Source organism: Mytilus trossulus, chromosome 9, assembly GCF_036588685.1.
Source record: "Mytilus trossulus isolate FHL-02 chromosome 9, PNRI_Mtr1.1.1.hap1, whole genome shotgun sequence".
Classification (NCBI taxonomy): Eukaryota; Metazoa; Mollusca; class Bivalvia; order Mytilida; family Mytilidae; genus Mytilus; species Mytilus trossulus.
In genome coordinates, this window is record NC_086381.1 from 80,902,292 (window position 1) to 80,921,150 (window position 18,859).

An 18,859-nucleotide genomic window follows, 5' to 3' on the forward strand; every position below is an offset into this window, starting at 1 on the left:
GACCAGATGTACAAAAAGTGAACGGAAAATCAATATGTAACACATAAACAAACGACAATCACTGATTTACATGCTACTGACTTTGGACAGGCATTTACATATAGAATGTGACTTACCACAAAATAAAAACAAACACGTAAAACAAAAAACCATAGCACATGAAACAGTACAAAATACATGTGCATTGTCACCTACAGAATTTGCTATCCATTCGTTTGACGTTTTTTAGCTATGAAGTTTGCAATTTGATTAGGAACTTTCGTTTTGTATTTTCCTCGGAGTTCAGTATTTTTGTGATTTTACTTTTTAATCAAAAACAATGGAATAATTATTACGATAACTTTAGCATATACGCCTTCCATAAACGTAACAAAACTCTACGAATACTTTATGAAGTGTTTCCTCTCTATTAACAGTGACCAACCATTTAATGTATTCTTTGGGACAACACCATATGTAAAAATCCACCTTAGAAACTTACGTTATTAAGAAGAACGCCCATGATGTTATATCTTTTTAACAATTATCAGTTTCTAGTGTAACTGACAATACGTTACCTTTTGTCACTAAAAGTGGCTATATCATGTATATTGCATTGAATGCTGATATGCTGAGTACACGTGTTATTCATTTTTACATGTATTAACAGACAATTGTACTAAATAAAAAAAAGTTGTCATGTTTAGAAATATTTTGATTAATATAGCGCACTTTTAAATAGAAGTTCACAAAGGGAAAAACATCCTGTAAGAGAGATGTTCAAAAAGATATTTTGTTCGAAGTAATCAAAACGATAAAAAAAAGATTAACCAAACAGAACAAAGTAATACAAAGTTCAGGTTAGTAAATTGTAATTTCGAATGAATTTACTGACTCCTATCTACAAACATTGTTAAGAATATTTATGTATTGTTACGAAAGGTGCAGCTACGGTACACCTATGTCCTCACGGAAACGCAAAAAGGAAAATATATAAAACAGTATACATATTCCAAAATTGTTTTAATAATGAATCGAGGGAATCTAACTGTCAATAATGACCCATCTGATAACTAACTCATATACTTTATTATTCCACTTGCGTGTGGGCATTCAATTTCTTAAGCTATAAGTAATGCAGGTTGGTATGATTAGAAAAATGATCCTCTAAGTACCTTATGCATTGGTCTCCTTCGGTGGATATTGATGGCCTCACTAAATAGAACCAAACAAATTCAAAAAGGACATGTCTTTATCAAATAGCAGAAAAGAAAGCTCACACACATCAACCATTTCAATTTAATTGAAATTAACTGTCGTATTTCAATCTTGTCATATACATGATATAAGTTTTCAAGTATAAAAGCAATTATGCAAAAGCTGACAAAAAAATCATTGACTCCATTTTCAGAAAACGAAATATGTAACAAACATAAACTTTTAGCCACCGCTTTACAAGCAGAGCCAAATACAATGAAAGTCCCAACTATGCATTGGCTTCCGAAGCTACACAAAATCCCTTACAAATATAGATTTATTTCGTCTTCTAGCCATTGTTCAACTACTAAATTGTCTATTCTTCTTACCAGCACACTTGGTACAATTAAAAACCTTATAATATTTTTTTTCAAATAAGGCCTTCGAAAATAGGGGAATAAATTACTTTTGGAGTGTCAATAACTCGTTGGAATTACTTGATAAATTGCATGCTTATATTGGTGATTTTGAATCTGTTCAAAGTTTTGATTATTCTACCCTGTATACCACATTGCCCCACATTCTCATTAAGAAAATTTCACACACCTAATTAAATGGGCATTCAAAAAATCAAAATGTGAATATATATGTTCAAACTCTTTTAGGTCATTTTTTAGTAGCAATAAACAAAAAAACTATGTTAATTGAACATGCTTTGATACTATATATGCACTTGAATTTTAACTAGATAACATTTGTGTTCACTTTGGGGATTCCGTATATCGTCGGATTATTGGAATTCCAATGGGGACTAACTGTGCACCACTTATTGCGGACCTCTTTTTGTATTGTTATGAGTTACAATTTATGATAAAAATAAGCAAAGACCATCAAAACAACATCTGATAAACAAATTTAATAATACTTTTAGATATTTGCATGATATTTTGGCTCTCAATAATGACGACTTCAGTATGTATATTAATGGAATTTATCCTGCTGAACTTACTTTAAATAAAGCTAATAAAAACACTGACCACTGCCCTTTCCTCGATCTTGATATCTATATCACGAACGGAAAGCTGAATACTAAAATTTATGATAAAAGGGATGATTTTTCATTTCCTATCGTTAATTATCCGTTTTTAGATGGTGACGTTCCCTTGTCACCATCTTACGGTGAGTATATATCTCAACTTGTATGATTCGCTCGTGTATGTAACAATGTTTTAGATTTTAACGAGAGAAATTTATGTATTACTGAAAATCTATTACACCAGGGTTTTCGATATCACAAACTAGTCAAAACATTTACTAAATTTCATCATCGGTATAAAGACATCATTCGTAAATATAACAACATGCAGACTTCTTATACTTTCAAGTATTTCACATCCATTTTTTTATGGAAATATTCTTTATAAAGCACAAAGGTGTCAGTTTTCACCTCAGAAACTTACAAAACTTTTGAATAGACTTATTAAGAAGGGATATAATTACGATACTGTTGTCAAGTCATTAAAGATTGCATATTTTGGCGTTAATATTGAGTCACTTATAAGGTCTTTGCGTCTGAACTAAACACATTTATTCTAAAAACAGTTGTTGGCATGACACGGGTTATGTTCTTCTAATATATGTTATGATGGTATGATACTAAACCCCTAACGGGAAGGATTGTGCCTGATGTTCATATGATGAAATCATAATCTTTCAGTCAGTTTAATTAAAGTCTGGAGCTGGCATGTCAGTTAACTGCTAATAGTCTGTTGTTATTTATGATTTATTGTCATTTTCTTTATTTTCTTTGGTTACATCTTCTGACATCAGACTCGAACTTCTCTTGAACTGAATTTTAATGTGCGTATTGTTATGCGTTTACTTTTCTACATTGGTGAGAGGTATAGGGGGAGGTTTGAGATCTCACAAACATGTTTAACCCCGCTGCATTTTTGCGCCTGTCCCAAGTCAGGAGCCTCTGGCCATTGTTAGTCTTGTATTGTTTAAATTTGAGTTTCTTGTGTACAAATTGGAAATTAGTATGGCGTTCATTATCACTGAACTAGTATACATTTGTTTAGGGGCCAGCTGAAGGACGCCTCCGGGTGCGGGAATTTCTCACTACATTGAAGACCTGTTAGTGACCTTCAGCTGTTGTTTTTTTTTATTTGGTCGGGTTGTTGTCTTTTTGACACATTCCCCATTTCCATTCTCAATTTTATGTATGGCTGTCATAGAAATAATAGTTATCACTGTATCAATGCGCCGACTCGTTTTAAAAGAGGATGAAGTTTACAATTAGGTAATTTTATGCGTGCAATATAGAAAAATCTAATAATCTCACGAATGATAGGATATCAGTCATTCACATACCTTTACTAACGACTATACCATTGAGTATACAGGTGTAATACCACCATTGATTTTCCCCTATTAGTCTTTGTTAAATTTGCGCTTTTCAAAAAATTATGAATAATTTATCTTTGTTTCAAATAAAGAAATACTTGGCATGAGTAAAGTTTTATCCTGTCCAGTTCTATAGAACAAGTTTCACATAACATTTCATTGCATATAAGAAAATAACCATCATTGGAAGTAAACCAATCAAATTTCTCCCCTTATTCTATCTGTGTACAAGGTTTAGTCACCATGTAACCTCAAGATTACAAAATTTTCTATAGAAATCACAAATAAAAAATAACGGTGTTTTGAAATACCCAAGACATATGTTTATGACACAGAAATAGTTATACTGCATTCTAATATGACGTGCTTCTTTAGCTTTGTAAAGAAACCATACTTTATTATCCAATAAAATTAGTTTGCACATGCGTATATTGACTACGGCAGAAAAATGAATTTCGTCAAAATGGTATGCATTTAATGTATTTCCTTAAATTAAAACACTTTCAAACACTAAAATGATACACATTTTGTTACTAATACTTTAACAATGACAACAATGTGTTACAATTCGTAATTGAAAATAGTTGACCTAGATACAGCAACGTCCATGTTGGCTGTTCTAACTTCAAAACCCCTCCCCCTAAAAACAGGTTTCATCTCTCCTGTTAAAAAGGCATGTCATTGTATATCAATTTCATTAAAACATATGTTCCGACGATAAAATATAAAATAAAGAATAGGTTACTATTACTGTTGTACTGAAATGACAAAATTGTTTCATATTTCTGATAAAATGGATTGACCCTATTAGGGAATCGAACCCCTTTCTCCTATAAAAAAAAAATAGGCGTAATTACCAATATACCACCAAGGTTTCCAATCCATTTTACAAATGCAACAAGATTGTCACCCAGTATTAATTTTAATCTCATGTATAAATACAGCATTTGAAATCGCCAGATGCACAAAGGCGTGCCCTTTGATCAACTTTAAAAGGTGTAGCCACCGCAAGTATAAATGGATTTCTGTCAAAGGGCCCCTCCTGCCAAGTCTCGAATGTCAGCACAACTTTATCAAGAAATCCTCTATCAGTTATGAACATATTTACCAATGATACAATATTAAATGGCGGAGTATCTACGATTAATTTAGTAAATAAAGACCTACCCGATTCTCCTTGTGCGTCCACCGCCATTGACGACTGACTTGTAAATGTGCGTGTCAGAAATTGACCTCAAAGGAAAAGACTGTTGAAATATAACTTTTCTGTTATATTGTGACACAAATATTGTTTTAGTTAATAAATTAATTATTAATATCTGTTTTAATTTTGAATTCTAGAAATTTATACAACTTTGCCAAATTAAACTGGTATAAACTAGTTGGATAAAAATCGACAGGAAGGTTGATGGAAGAGCATACACAAATACCGTACACTTTATACACAGCGAACATAGATATTACCGTAATTTTCCTAATCAGAATCAAAATAATTGATGCCAGCTATACTTTATTGTAGTTTTAACATGGGTAGGCATTATATTCGTGTTATTTTAGCCCTCGCTATCGCTCTGGCAAAAATAATCACGAATATAATGCCTACCCATGTTAAAACTACAATAAAGTATAGCTGGCATCAATTATTTCTTAAATAAAATGTAGAATTAATTACCTACAAAGGTCAAATTCAAGGGAATACTTTTTTAGACCTACTTTCGTATGCAACCGGATGTGGCGTACCATGATTTGGTGGTATTACAACTACATATCCGTTATATTGATATAAAAACAATGAAACAGTAATTGTACACACATTAAGGTAAATTATTAATGAAACAGTAATTGTACACACATTAAGGTAAATTATTAACATCAACTGAAATGATAAGTGTAGATCACACTGATAACGACTTGCGAACATACATCTTTGATTGATAATGCTTTTTTAAAGTCATATGTCTTAATATAAAAAAGTGTAAGGATATGTTCAGGAATGCGACATCTCTTAAAAATAGTTTCGGACATATCATGCATCTGAAATGGACTGAAAAAATATACGTCATAATTCAATTTGGATTATCTCTCGTAGCCTAGACAAGCAATACCTTTAGACACATTTTGTATATAAACTTTGTTTCACTGTCACATCTATAATTGACTGTCGGAATAATGTAGTAGGCCGCTAAATTTGCTTGCTAGTATTCAAATGATAATTTGATTAACACAAGATTGTCAAATAAAACAACGCATTTGTGTTTTGCATTTAATAATGAATTATTATAATAAAGATGTAGAGTAGCTGCCGTACATTATGGATTTGACAGGGACTGAGTCACAACTGAAACTGCATTTTTTATAGTAATATTTCCTTAAACAACTAAAGCTCATGAACATCAGAACTGTCATTCATTAACTTAAGATGTGTGAAACTTACAAATCTCTGCACAAAGATGTGACACTAGTTTATTGATGTTCAAATTATATAAATCTACATAAAAACAATTGAAAATTATCATTAAAACATTCTTGAACTCACTGAGGAAATATACCAAGTGAATCGGCAAGGTAGGTGTGTCTTGAAAAGTATGCTTCATCCAGTCAGCTAACTCAAAGATAGTTTAAATGTAGCAATTGGGATTGTGACATAGTTGGTACATTAATATGCGTAGAAAAAAAAATGTGATAATGTTACCTATGAAGAAATATCTGTCATAATCTTACACATATTTCAATCATTTATTTTGTTTGCATTAATGTTATGTTTCTTTTTTCACGATTGACAATGTTTACGAACATTTCTAAATGCAAATAACTCTGGCAATGCATCAAATAGTTTTAAGACTTTGAAATGCCGGAGTACATAGAGAGAAATACAAGAGCATAGGCAACAAATAACATTCGATTTATATTTCATCAACATAATTTTAGCTTTTTCATACGAATACTCTCGTCAATCATTAATGATTCATTGCATTTCATATATTTGAATAAAAATGTATCTACGAACAAAAATGTTGAATACGCTTTCTGCCCCAATTGTCAACTTTCATTTGCATAAAAAAACAAACTATTCAATTTAAACTAGAAAAGTTTATTGCGACATGGCAAAATTAACAATAGAGACAACCGTGAGCTAGACAAGCAAAACACCACAATAGGCATATCAGCACAGAAGCGTTAGTTGATACATAACTCGTATCAATAAATCATCGTTTGACTGAAAGCCCTACCGAAACGTTGAAAAAAAATTCACGAATTTCTCCGGTTCGTTAGCATTGAGACCTTTCGTGTCTAGAAACAAAAACATATGGTTATTGTTAATTATAATAGAGCATGCCATTTTTTACCAAAAAAAATTCTAGGATCGACTTATTGCAAGCATGTCCTTAAAATATTTCGAAATTTCCACTCGTGAAGATAACCAATGAGGAGTCCAACTTAATAAAAAGGATTGCAGTTATGATATGTTTTATTATCATAAAAATAAGCTTACTAAACAGATGCATTATAATAACAAGATATTTGTTTAACCAATCATAGTGCCCAAAATTTGAGCTATACTGTACAATAAAATTAATTACAAAATAAAGCACAGTACTTGATTGAACGATTAAGTGATACCAGTTCATGTAAACAAAATACCAAAGATATAAACAATGTTATTGATAAAATAATAAGTCATTTTAAAGCAACTGCAACCTACAGAAAATTAATTTCTGAATCAATGGGTAAACCTGGGACTAAGAGAGACAACTCTATGTCATCATGTTCATTTTTTTATTTATTTTTCTAGTTTTCAAACTTTAATGATATGTATAGGAGGTGTTTTTTTTGTTCTTAAACAAGTGATTGAAATTACAAAAACATGTGTGAATTATAAAAAAACAAACAAAAATATAAAAATGACATATCATCAGGTTACTTTTTTTGGTGAAATTTCATAATTTAAAGACCGATTTTGTGATCTGCTATCTTAAGTGAAGGACATTCTAACAGAAAATGATCAATCATTTTCCATGGCATTTTGACATAGCTTTTCGAATATGCATAAGAGAAAAATATATATATTGTTTTAGTGTATATATATGTATATGGATTGCAATGTTATCAACACTACCGTTTGCTAAAAACCAACTAAAATAGACCATGATATTCGCTCAATCAATTTATTTTATTTACTATCTAAGTAAAAGAACATCTATTGCATACGTTATTTCAAACATTAGTATTCAAGTTAAATACATTCAAAAGTATGTACAGATTAAATGAAAAGAAAATGTATAACCCTATTTTTTTTTAAGTTGTACTGCCCTCGGATAACTATACATTTACTAGTCTGAATTTTCGGAGTCTAAAGATAAATGTGGTTACTCAACAAGTTTGTGTACATGACGTCTTAAGGAAAACAACAGGGAAATAGTAACTTTTAACATGTATAATCTTCCATGATACCTAACAATGTGCATCTTATAGTAGAACAGTGCAAAATATAAAGATTTAGAATGAGAAAAACAATATTTTTGCAATTATAGGTCGCACATATTTTAATTGACTACGAAAAGTGTTTTGTTTTTTATATTAATTTACCTATCTTTGAATCTTGTTATTCTCTTCATGTATTTATCTTTGACGATGTTTTTGTTTTGTAAAATCGACTTACTTCTCACATTCATAAACTGTTTCCACTGTTAAAGATAACAAATGAGGAGTATAGCTTTTTATAAACACAAAGATAAGTAAATCAAACAAGATACATTATAATTACAAGGTATTGTATAAACTATTCATGGTGCCCAAAATTACACGTTTACAATAAAACGAATTTTAGAATAAAACACAGAAATTGATGATAAAAGTGATTATTACACATTTCCTCAAAATGAGAACATTAAAATGCATGTCATTGATAAGATTATAAGTCTTTTGAAGCAACAACGACCTGAAACAAAATGGAATTCTGAATTCATGTGTTAACCTAGGACTACGAAAGACAAATGTTGATCAACTATTTGTATAGTTAACAACTTTCATCGATATTTCAAGCATTAGAGTTTAAGTGATATACATTCAAACGAATGCACAGATTAAATGACTAGAAAATGTATGGCTCTTAACTATCCTTAAGTTATTTAGAGCACTTGCATACATTCAGATGTATTGGACTATAAAACTAAATTCAATGACTCAACAAGTTTGTTTTTATGACATTTTCTAAAAAACAGTTCTACCATGCCTCGAGTCATTCTTTTTACGTTCTGATTTGCTGTTTCCTTGACAACAATCCATTATTCCAATTCATCTATTTTATCGGTTTTCGAACACTGGAAATGCAATTTCTTGACCGGACTCGTTAATATTCCGGAAAGGAATTGTCAATCGCTTAATTTTCGAGGAAATGATTTTCTATTGGTAAATCCTCGCGGAAAGTACTGCATATCATCAGATTTTCTAGCCAGTAAATACTTGCGTGGCGTAAAATTCATGATATTGAAAATCACTGTCTACTTAAGTGTTTGGGAATATCATCCCCACTCTTTATGGTTGTATAATTCACTCATCTTCATTGCAATCTGTATTATAATTAAACATGTTAACGTGCTCTTCTTTTCACATTATCCATGCTTTTTGTTTCCAAATTGAGTAATTCAATTTCAATTCTTTGAAATGTTTTTCGTATAATTCAATGGATGTATAGACCCCATTTTGCAGTGAGAACTAAAATAAAAAAAATAAAACATATATGATATACAATGATATTGCCATTCCCGTAGTATTAGATAAGCGTAACAAGTTTATATAGACTGTACACTTATTGTTAAAGACTACTAATGTTAGTTCTCTAAGACTTGAGATTTTGAACAACAAAAATTGACACGACATGCACGATTATCATTACAAGTGCAAAGTATGTATATGTTTTGAAATCGGATTTAATAATTCTTATTACATTTTATAGAGCTTAACGCATTTCAGTAAGACTAAAAACCATTTGTAATATACAAGTGCATGTCTCAATCATGTATCATTTCGCCAAAAAAAAAAATTACATATAAAAACACTTTTTGCAATTTTTCAAAATGTGTTTTACTATAATATGGGTATTTATTTTTACTTTGATTAAACAAATGTATAAATGAATCACATAAATTTCCAATGAGTGATTTCTGGGAAATGTGTAAGATTTCACATATGCTGTTTGAAAGTAAAGCTTTAGTCAAACGAGCTTATATTTAAAGATATTACACAAAAATGAAATGAATTATACTTTATTTCCGCAGGATTATTAATCTAATTTACATATGCGTATGCATGTATTTTCAATATTGTAGCCAAATATGCACTTATGCATATGTTTGAGTTTATTTCAGAAAATAACTACCGTATAATTTTCCTAGCAATGAGCTTTATGTTATCATTATCCAATCAAAGCTTTATGCATACCTTCAGATCTAAAATTTTAGTTTTGTTTGACATTTCCACCACTATAGGTCAACCTGAAAAGGAATTAAGAATATATTTTTTTTTAAATTAGCACACGTGTTTGCCTCATATATTCCGAAATATCATGTTGGATGATCTTTTTCAAATAACTACAGACATATGAGTTACAGCATTTGTCAACGTATTTAGATCCTTACATGATAAGGCATACTATTTATTCAGATAAATGAATACTGCTAAATAGTGAGACTTTAAAGAGTAATTTGAGAAACAAGTACATTAGTTTGTTTATAGATGATTTGTTACATATATAAACTAAGTTTAAAGTTTAAACACTAAAAACTAAAGAACAGAGAACAAACGACAACATAATTTACTACAATTGTTAACAACTCCCTTGTTTCAATTTTAAGCAAAACTATCTGACGACTCCATCACAGTTGTTTGCCTATGTAACTTAGTTTTTACCAAGTGCAACGTAGAATACAATTAACATTAATAAAAACGGAATTCTATTCAATTAAACAAACAGTGAACCGTTGTCTCAGTTGACAATGATTCCACAATTTGGGAATGGTATTCTAATACAGCAACGTGTAAACCAATTTGCTTAAGATTAAAAACTAGATTTAATATCACTTACCATTTGTCTGTGTCGTACAATTTCATTTATAACAATGTCAGTCGTAAAAATTAAAGTTATATGATTATCATAATTATTTAAAAAAAAGTTATAATGAAAACAATAATAACAGATACATCACATTATATAATGAAATCATCAAAACAATAACAGTGAATAGATAGACGATATTGAAAAGAAGTAAGAAATTATTTGCATGACCAACACGTATAATAATCTGCTAACCAGGTTCAACCCACCATATTTTTTTCTTAAAATGTATTGTACCAAGACAGAAAAATAGTCATTGCTATATAATTGTTTTTTTTAAAGGTAATTCATTTTAGTGTTGTGTGTCTGGTGTGTTGTAGTTCTCCTCCTAATTTTGATGTGTTTCCCTCAGTTTTAGTTTGTAACCTGGATTTGGTTTTTTTCGTAATCGGTTGATGAATTTTGAACAGCGGTATACTACTGTTGCCTTTTTAACACTTCCGAAGCACTTGAGATTAGCGTTTAATGTGGTTCTTGTTGCTTAGTCTTAAGGTTTTTATTGTGTGTTTATCGTACTATTGCTTGTCTGTATTTTTCTGTTGTATCCAAGAAGTTTTCAGTTTGTTTTCGATATATGATTTTGAATATTCCTGTGGTATCTTCTGACTCTGTTTTTTTAGAATTAAAAATATCAATAATGATACATTTTATCAGTGAAGATAATATTACAATATAGAATATAAATGTATCTTTAATTTTCATAATAAAAACATTGCAGAAGCAATTTGCATAGAACGCATTGAAGTCAACGTTGAGATAAGACAAAGCATGCACATTTGGTTAAATATATAACAATATAAAGTAAAACGCTTAATATGAGAAATTAAGAAGCAAGAAGCAATTATAAGTAAACAATATAAACATATGTAGGCAATTTATACATTATAAACAGTCTTTAAACATATGAAAAAAAAAAAAATATGAAAAATTTGCAAGATTACCTTTTCCATGTTTAATACCAATTGCCAGCACTGGTTATTAAGTTTCTTAACTGAATGTAAACGAATGTGTTCTTTCTTATAGTTTTCTATGTCTTGTTTAATGTTGCGCTGCTCTCATTGACGTTTTGTTCCAAATTAAACAAAGAAATCATTAACAATAAGTCATTCGTGCTGTTCGTATCATTGAAATTAAATCATAATGTGTATTTAAAATCAACACTTGATTTTATGTTCACGACCATGGTTCAGTTATTGTCATGTGTTTTATATGTATACGATGTTCGTGTCTATCTTATTACTTCCAATTGCATTGTTGGTATTCATCCAGATGTGTCGAATAGTTCATGATATAATTTAGCAAAAACTATCAATTGAATTTGTCTAAGCATGTGTGCATAACGATTCGATATGATATTGTAAAGAAATGTTTAAAATGTATGATGTAGATTATCGTTATTCGAGATTATAAATGGTTGTTAATATACCTGCTTGATTAAACACATATATACTATCAATGCGTTGTGTATCGTTATACAGAACAGTCGGCTTTGATCCCGGTGATTTGTTCACCATTAACAACTGATTTCCATTACCATAGTATATGTAACTACCTACGACACTGATAGCATAGTAGTATCTTCGAACATGTGTTAAAAGTATTGTTTTAACATCAGAGCCATCGTCTTTACATGATTTCATGTCACCATCATAATTAATCCAGTACAGTCTGTTCTCTTCAGTGTCTACAATGAGTTGAAACCAGTCGTGCATAACTCATAATTCATTCGTACAACAATAATATATCAATGTACTTATCTTATTTATTAATCTGTTGTTTACGTCACGATTGATGCACATCGATTTACGACGACGTAAACAATTCAATGCAATAAATGTTATCAAATTATGTCACGATTTGTTCCGTCAATGTATAGGTAAAAACAAATTGATCAGTATTTTGAACGTTTTGAACACTAATCTGTGAACAACAAATGACAAAATAATGATAAATTGTCATATTTTAAGTAATTTTACTACAAAGCTAACTAGTTACAGCATACCTATATCCATGCACAACACAGATATGGATGTGAAGTGCGTGATCGTTCGCCTATCTGATAGATCAAATCTAGACTTCAATATGTCTGTATAGCGTTCAACTATATACATCCACCTGTATGACAAATCAAAACTTGACATTTTAAGGAAATTAAAGTTTCAGGTTCAATTTGTGTTTAAGTATGTGATGTTGTTTTAGTAATAAACATTAATGAGACAATGCTACATATAAGGATTATGATAAATAAAACATGTGTTAAATTAGATAATGTTGTATAGTACTATAAACCGATAGGTAAATATAAATTGTGCATATTGAGTCGACTTGGAAAAAGAATTGGTATATAAAAACACAAACTTAAAAACGAGTATACTGGAAGGAACTTACAAATTGCAATCGAACACTTTCTTTAACTCAAAGATCGATTTTCAATGCTTCAATTTAAATAAAGTGACACTTTATTATAAAGATACATTCAATTTAACAAACGACTCGCACAGAACGAGTTTGCTAGTGTTAACATCCCGAACAACAAAACAGCCCAACCTAGCCTAATTTAGCATGTTTACAGTCCTAGGATGGTGTAAACTTCCCACTAACACCATACACCATTACACAGTACACCATACACCATAACACCATACACCATACACCTTATACTATTACACCATACACGTTACACCTTTGCGCCATACACCTTACACATTACACCATACACCTTTTCCAATTATATCTACACGATCCGAAATTACCCATAGTGCAATTAAATTTCAAACATTAAGACTATTATACTTGTTTATGTCTACACTCCGAAAATGAAATGTCGTACACCGTTCTTTCACACCATTCCCGATCGCACGTTAAACAATCACACCATTCCTCATACACCATTACACCATTCCCCTTACACCATACACCATAGCACCATACACCTTACACCATTCCCCCATATGACATACATCCTAACACCATACACGTTTTTTTGGGATAATATATATACAATCAATATGATGAGACCCTCTAGTCATTTTAATGCATAAAAAACATTAATGACGTCCGAATCTTAATAACAATTAAAACATTCATGGATAAGAAGATATGGGAAGAACATAAGTATTTAAATTATATATAAGATACTCCCTTTAAACAAAGTGTATTTCTTATGGGAACCTAAATAAGGTATCTGCAAGCTTTATGTTGATACATAAATATCAATGCATTTATTTTAAGAAAACAAATTCGTAATCATTATGATAATATTTTCATTGAATGTGTTCTTTTATATTCAGGATATTGAACGGCATGTATCACAAACGAAAATGTGCATGCAATACTACTAAAAACAGAGACACTTGTAGTGATTTAACATCTCTAGTGCAATCAAGATATTGTTTGAATTATAATTCATGCAACACGACAAGCCCCACCCCAACCTAGAACACCCCCCCCCCCCCCGTTTGGTAGGCGAACGCGCGTCTGGATTACATAATTTCCATATCCTGGATTCACAGTGACTGTTCAGCTTGGTTTTGACGAAGAAAAGTGACATGCGAGCTTTATTAATAAAATATAGGTTTCTCAAATGACAACTTTACTTAAGAAATATGACCAAATGTCGGTCAGTAGTAAGCAAAAGGAATGACCTTGTTAAAGCACACCTTGATGTTTGGCGCAGGCAGGTACAATCTAAGATATCAACCTCCTAATATATAGTATATATTAATTGGGAAATCAATGTTGTTATTGCATTATATTAACAACAAACACACCATTATGGAAGTATTTGTTTTAGACAGATCGTACATATTTTATCAGAGAGTAAAGTTGTAAAGGCTGACTATATCAATTGAAATACAAAACTATAGAAAACTGAATTGAAAAAAATCAACTACAGCATTACCTTTTAAAGTGAAAAAAAAGCAAAACCTTATAAATGAGGGAAATGAAAATTAAAAAAAAAAACAAATAAAAGGAAACCAAATCACACTGGAATATTTTACACGTTGATGACAGCAAAGTTTACAAAACTAAAAAACTTAACCTGTCTTAAAAAACCACATGTACTATGTATCACATCTTAACGGTATATCAAGTTGATGATCAACAGAATCAATTCTGCTACTGAAGATGAGCTTTTTGACAATAATGTATCTTCAAATATTATAGAGGCTATAATGATTGAAAATCTAATTCTCATACAAATGTCTTAGATGTATTTATAACTTATTAGTGACGGTAAATTATCATGTCAAGCAGATGCTTATAATGATCCATTGTATTTAATCATTAAATTTAAGTTTAGGCTGACCAGTTTTAATACAATTTCTATCATAACATTAACAGTTACATGAATCCTCTCAAAACAAGAAAGCCAATTAGAACTAATTATAGATTGCAGTAAACAATTAAGGCGACAATGGTGGCCTTTCTGGTATAAAAATGCATTTATAGCAAAACATGAATGATAAAACATGTGTATTGTTCTGATAACAAAATAAATTAATATTCGCTCAATTTCTTTAAAAAAAAAAAAAAACAGAATACCTATTTGTAACATCCAGTCGTATTACCCAAGGACGGATAAAAGTTAATAGCACAGTTACATTGCTTCCGTCTAGATTGCATCTTGAGAGTTGTCCTACATTATTAGAATTAATCCAGTAGATATGATCATTGGCTGAATCAACAGCTATTCCTGATGGATATGACGATGACTGGACAACTGTCTGTAATGTTGTATTGTTTGAGGGATAAGGAAATCTATAAACATAAAAAAAGAAATGGACATAAAAAAAAAATTAAACCGGCCACGTTTCACACCAATTCCAAGACAAGAGCCTCTGGATCTGATATTCTTGTATGCTTTTTTTATTTTTTAGTTCATTTCTATTTTTTGTTCAGTGTAACGTCCATTTTTAATAAACGTGTACGCAATTTTGTTTTGGTGAGTTGAAGCCTGCTTCCGTATGTATAATTTTCTCTCTGTTTTTCTCTCCTATTAATGGCTTTCAGCTGTTTTCTGCTCTTAAGTTTGGTTGTTGACTCTTTGACTTAATCCCCATTGCAGTTTATTCTTAACTATGCTGTTTTTACTAATCTTGTTAGATTTACCAAACATCTCCATTGACAAATTTATAAAACACTCACAATAAATTGAATCTGTGATATTATGATAGCGACATAGTGTACAATACAATGACGAATCGATGTTGATGTTTTTGGTTTAGAAAGGTAACATGCAATTTTGCTTCAAATGTTAAGGTGTGTATATCGAACACACCAATTAACGCTGTATTCAAACTGAAAAATATCCAGTACTTTTAAACACATTCATCATAATCTTGTCGAGACGAAGTATCGTATTGTTATCTGCTTTTTTTTATCAAAATCAACTTATGTAATCTTTATTTGTTAACTTAAAATCAAAACTATTTATACAAGTTGTCATATTTCAGGACAAAGTTTAAAAAGTTATAATGTTTTAAGAAAATGTTATATTAGGATCTGCATGGACTCCATACAAATAAGACAGTAAAATTTAACATATGTTGAGTACAGGATACAGTAATAGTATGTAGTAGTAGCACATTTCTGTGATCAATTTAAATGTTTATTAAATCATGAATCACAGTAGCAAGTAATTTTAACTAAAATAAGTGGTATGATTTAATGTTGTATATTATTATAGTTATTAGATTTATATAAATGAATGGGAAACATCATATAAGATATGGGATATACTTTTAAATCAGATGATAAAAGGGGTTTATTTTTTCAAAATTATTGAAGAAGCTAGTGGGAGGGGAAATGGAGGTATTTATGGTGGCGGAAGTAATAGAAGTAGTAGAAGTAGTAGAAGGAGAAGTAGTGGTTGACATAGTAGTAGTAGGATAAGTAGTAGTAGTTATAACAGTAGTAGTAGTAGAAGTAGTAGAATTAGTAGTAGTAGTTTATGACTTTTATACTATCACAGGTACATTTTTGAAGAAAAAAAACTGCTGACTGCCATTGGCAATTGTCAAATAAACTGATCACCAGACGTAACAAAATGGATCAATGGTTTTAAATCATAATCATCTTAGCTCAACATCATGTACTTAGAACTGTAATTCGTGTAGTTGCAAATACGCATATTATAGGGAAATCCTTTTACGATTTTACGACATGGTACTGATACATTATCAGAATACCGTAGCTTAAATTCTAAAATGTTCAACGTTGCATCGTACAGCTTTAGGTCAACAAATTATATTGGAGACCTATTGTACTATTATAGTTATATCATGTATATGTCATCGTGCTATCTTAAATGTTGCTTCACAATTCCTCTGTGCATTTTGTAGTTTTGAGTAAGCATGTTCAATGATAACCCTTTCGTTTCATTAAGGTGTCGAATTTTATCTTTACTTTTCATCATGCACTTTTTGTAATATTTGTTTTTCTAAGAATGGGGAATAATTTTGAAACTTTGGAGAGTATATATATGATAATATTAACCGAGTATAGACTTTAACATGCTGATCGAGCTGTTAAGTGTACATGTAATAGATATCGATCTGCTAGTGGCATTTAAAAGTGCTTGATGTTAGCCAGCAGCACATTAGAACTAGCAACAACATACATGTTTAATGTGAATTCGGAAAATATTAAATGTTTATGTTTGGATGTTCTATGTGTAAAATAGGGTATCTGTATATATATAAAGGCAACAGTAGTATACCGTCGTTCGAAAGTCCTAAATCGATTGATAGAAAACAAATATTGTTACAAACTAAAACGAAAGTAAACACACTAATCATAAGATGGAATTAATGAAACAACAGAAACACTGAAGTGCAACAAAAACAAACGATTATTCTGAAAATGTTGACTGGTGATACTTTAAAAATATATTTTTCTTGACATTAGACATATTGTTCGTTTCACGTTGTGGTTAATGAGAACATAGATGCCTATAAATATCACTCAAAAGTCCCATTACTATAAATAAAACTGATGGGTTTTTTTTCTTCAAACTTGATTTTACCATCTTCAATCTTTGTTTCTCTTACTATTGACCTTATCAGAATAAACGTTTACCTACCGAACGATGTCATCATAATCGTATCTTGGAAAATAAATGTATTTGTTTTGGTAATCATAGTCTATGGCAAACACACTACTACTTCCATGCTCTAACAATACAGTCACATTGCTTGTATCAAAATCAAATTCAATGATTCCAGTTCTGGTTGAATACAAAAGTTTTACTTGGTAAGCTGAAACAAAAACAATACGATTATTATCCTAAAACATATAGTACAATAAATTAAATAGAACAAAACCATGATCTTAGCATTCAATTTTATTATTTAAAAGAACGGAACGCACACAGATAAATATTTATATAATATTTACTTTCGACCCAGTTTTAGAAATGACATTTTAATGGACAATACAACATTTTTTTAAACAGTTTTAAAAGTATCATGTTCAATACAATGCGGTCCTAAATATCTTTGATTTCGACAGCCAGCAACCGATGTAAAATTTTGGATGATTTTCGTTAACGTTTTTAATTGAATATTTCATTAAGGTAGATCATAAGTATATATTTTTTTAGAAAGATTTTTTTTATAATTTGCCATAATGAAGATTTTACTATGTTCTTTTCAAAAATTTAATAAAAAGTATGGGTCACCGTGCTATTTTTAAAGCTATGAGTCGTTGAAAACTGGAAGTCGAACTTAAGTTTGCTCGATTATATATATATATATATAGGTTTGAACGTAGTTTTCAATTTAGACTCGTTAATATTTTGTGTTTGGGCATGTATCATATTTTCCCTCCGGTTTATATGATCCGTTCATCCTATATTGTCTCTTAAAATTCAAGAGTCAATCTTAAATTGAGAGTAAATTATATGGCCTTTCAAATACCGTTTCGATCCCTAACATCACTGAAGAGACATATATTGTCGAAATCTAGATCTGGTGTACTTAAGAAATATTGACACCGAATGTTTGTGGCACAACATCGTAGCCACAAGTTAACATTTTTTTTTCTTTCTGTGACGTATTAAATTTATATTCAGATCCATTTTGCTACATCTTGTGATCAATTTTATTTGGCATTCGTCAATGGCAGTCAGCAGGGTTTAAGAACATCGGTTGTTCGACCTGT

The 18,859-nt window shown here is 30.5% G+C and overlaps 1 protein-coding gene and 1 long non-coding RNA gene across 2 annotated transcripts in view; both read right to left on the bottom strand.

Moving 5' to 3' along the window:
• The window catches only part of LOC134684235 (uncharacterized), a 160,859-nt gene extending 145,533 nt beyond the window's left edge, over positions 1–15,326 (bottom strand). Inside the window, exon 1 of the long non-coding RNA XR_010101215.1 lies at positions 15,242–15,326. This is a non-coding gene — a long non-coding RNA (uncharacterized LOC134684235). The remainder of the gene's footprint in view (positions 1–15,241) is intronic.
• The window catches only part of LOC134684236 (low-density lipoprotein receptor-related protein 6-like), an 828,684-nt gene that overhangs the window by 715,000 nt on the left and 94,825 nt on the right, over positions 1–18,859 (bottom strand). The window lies entirely within an intron of this gene.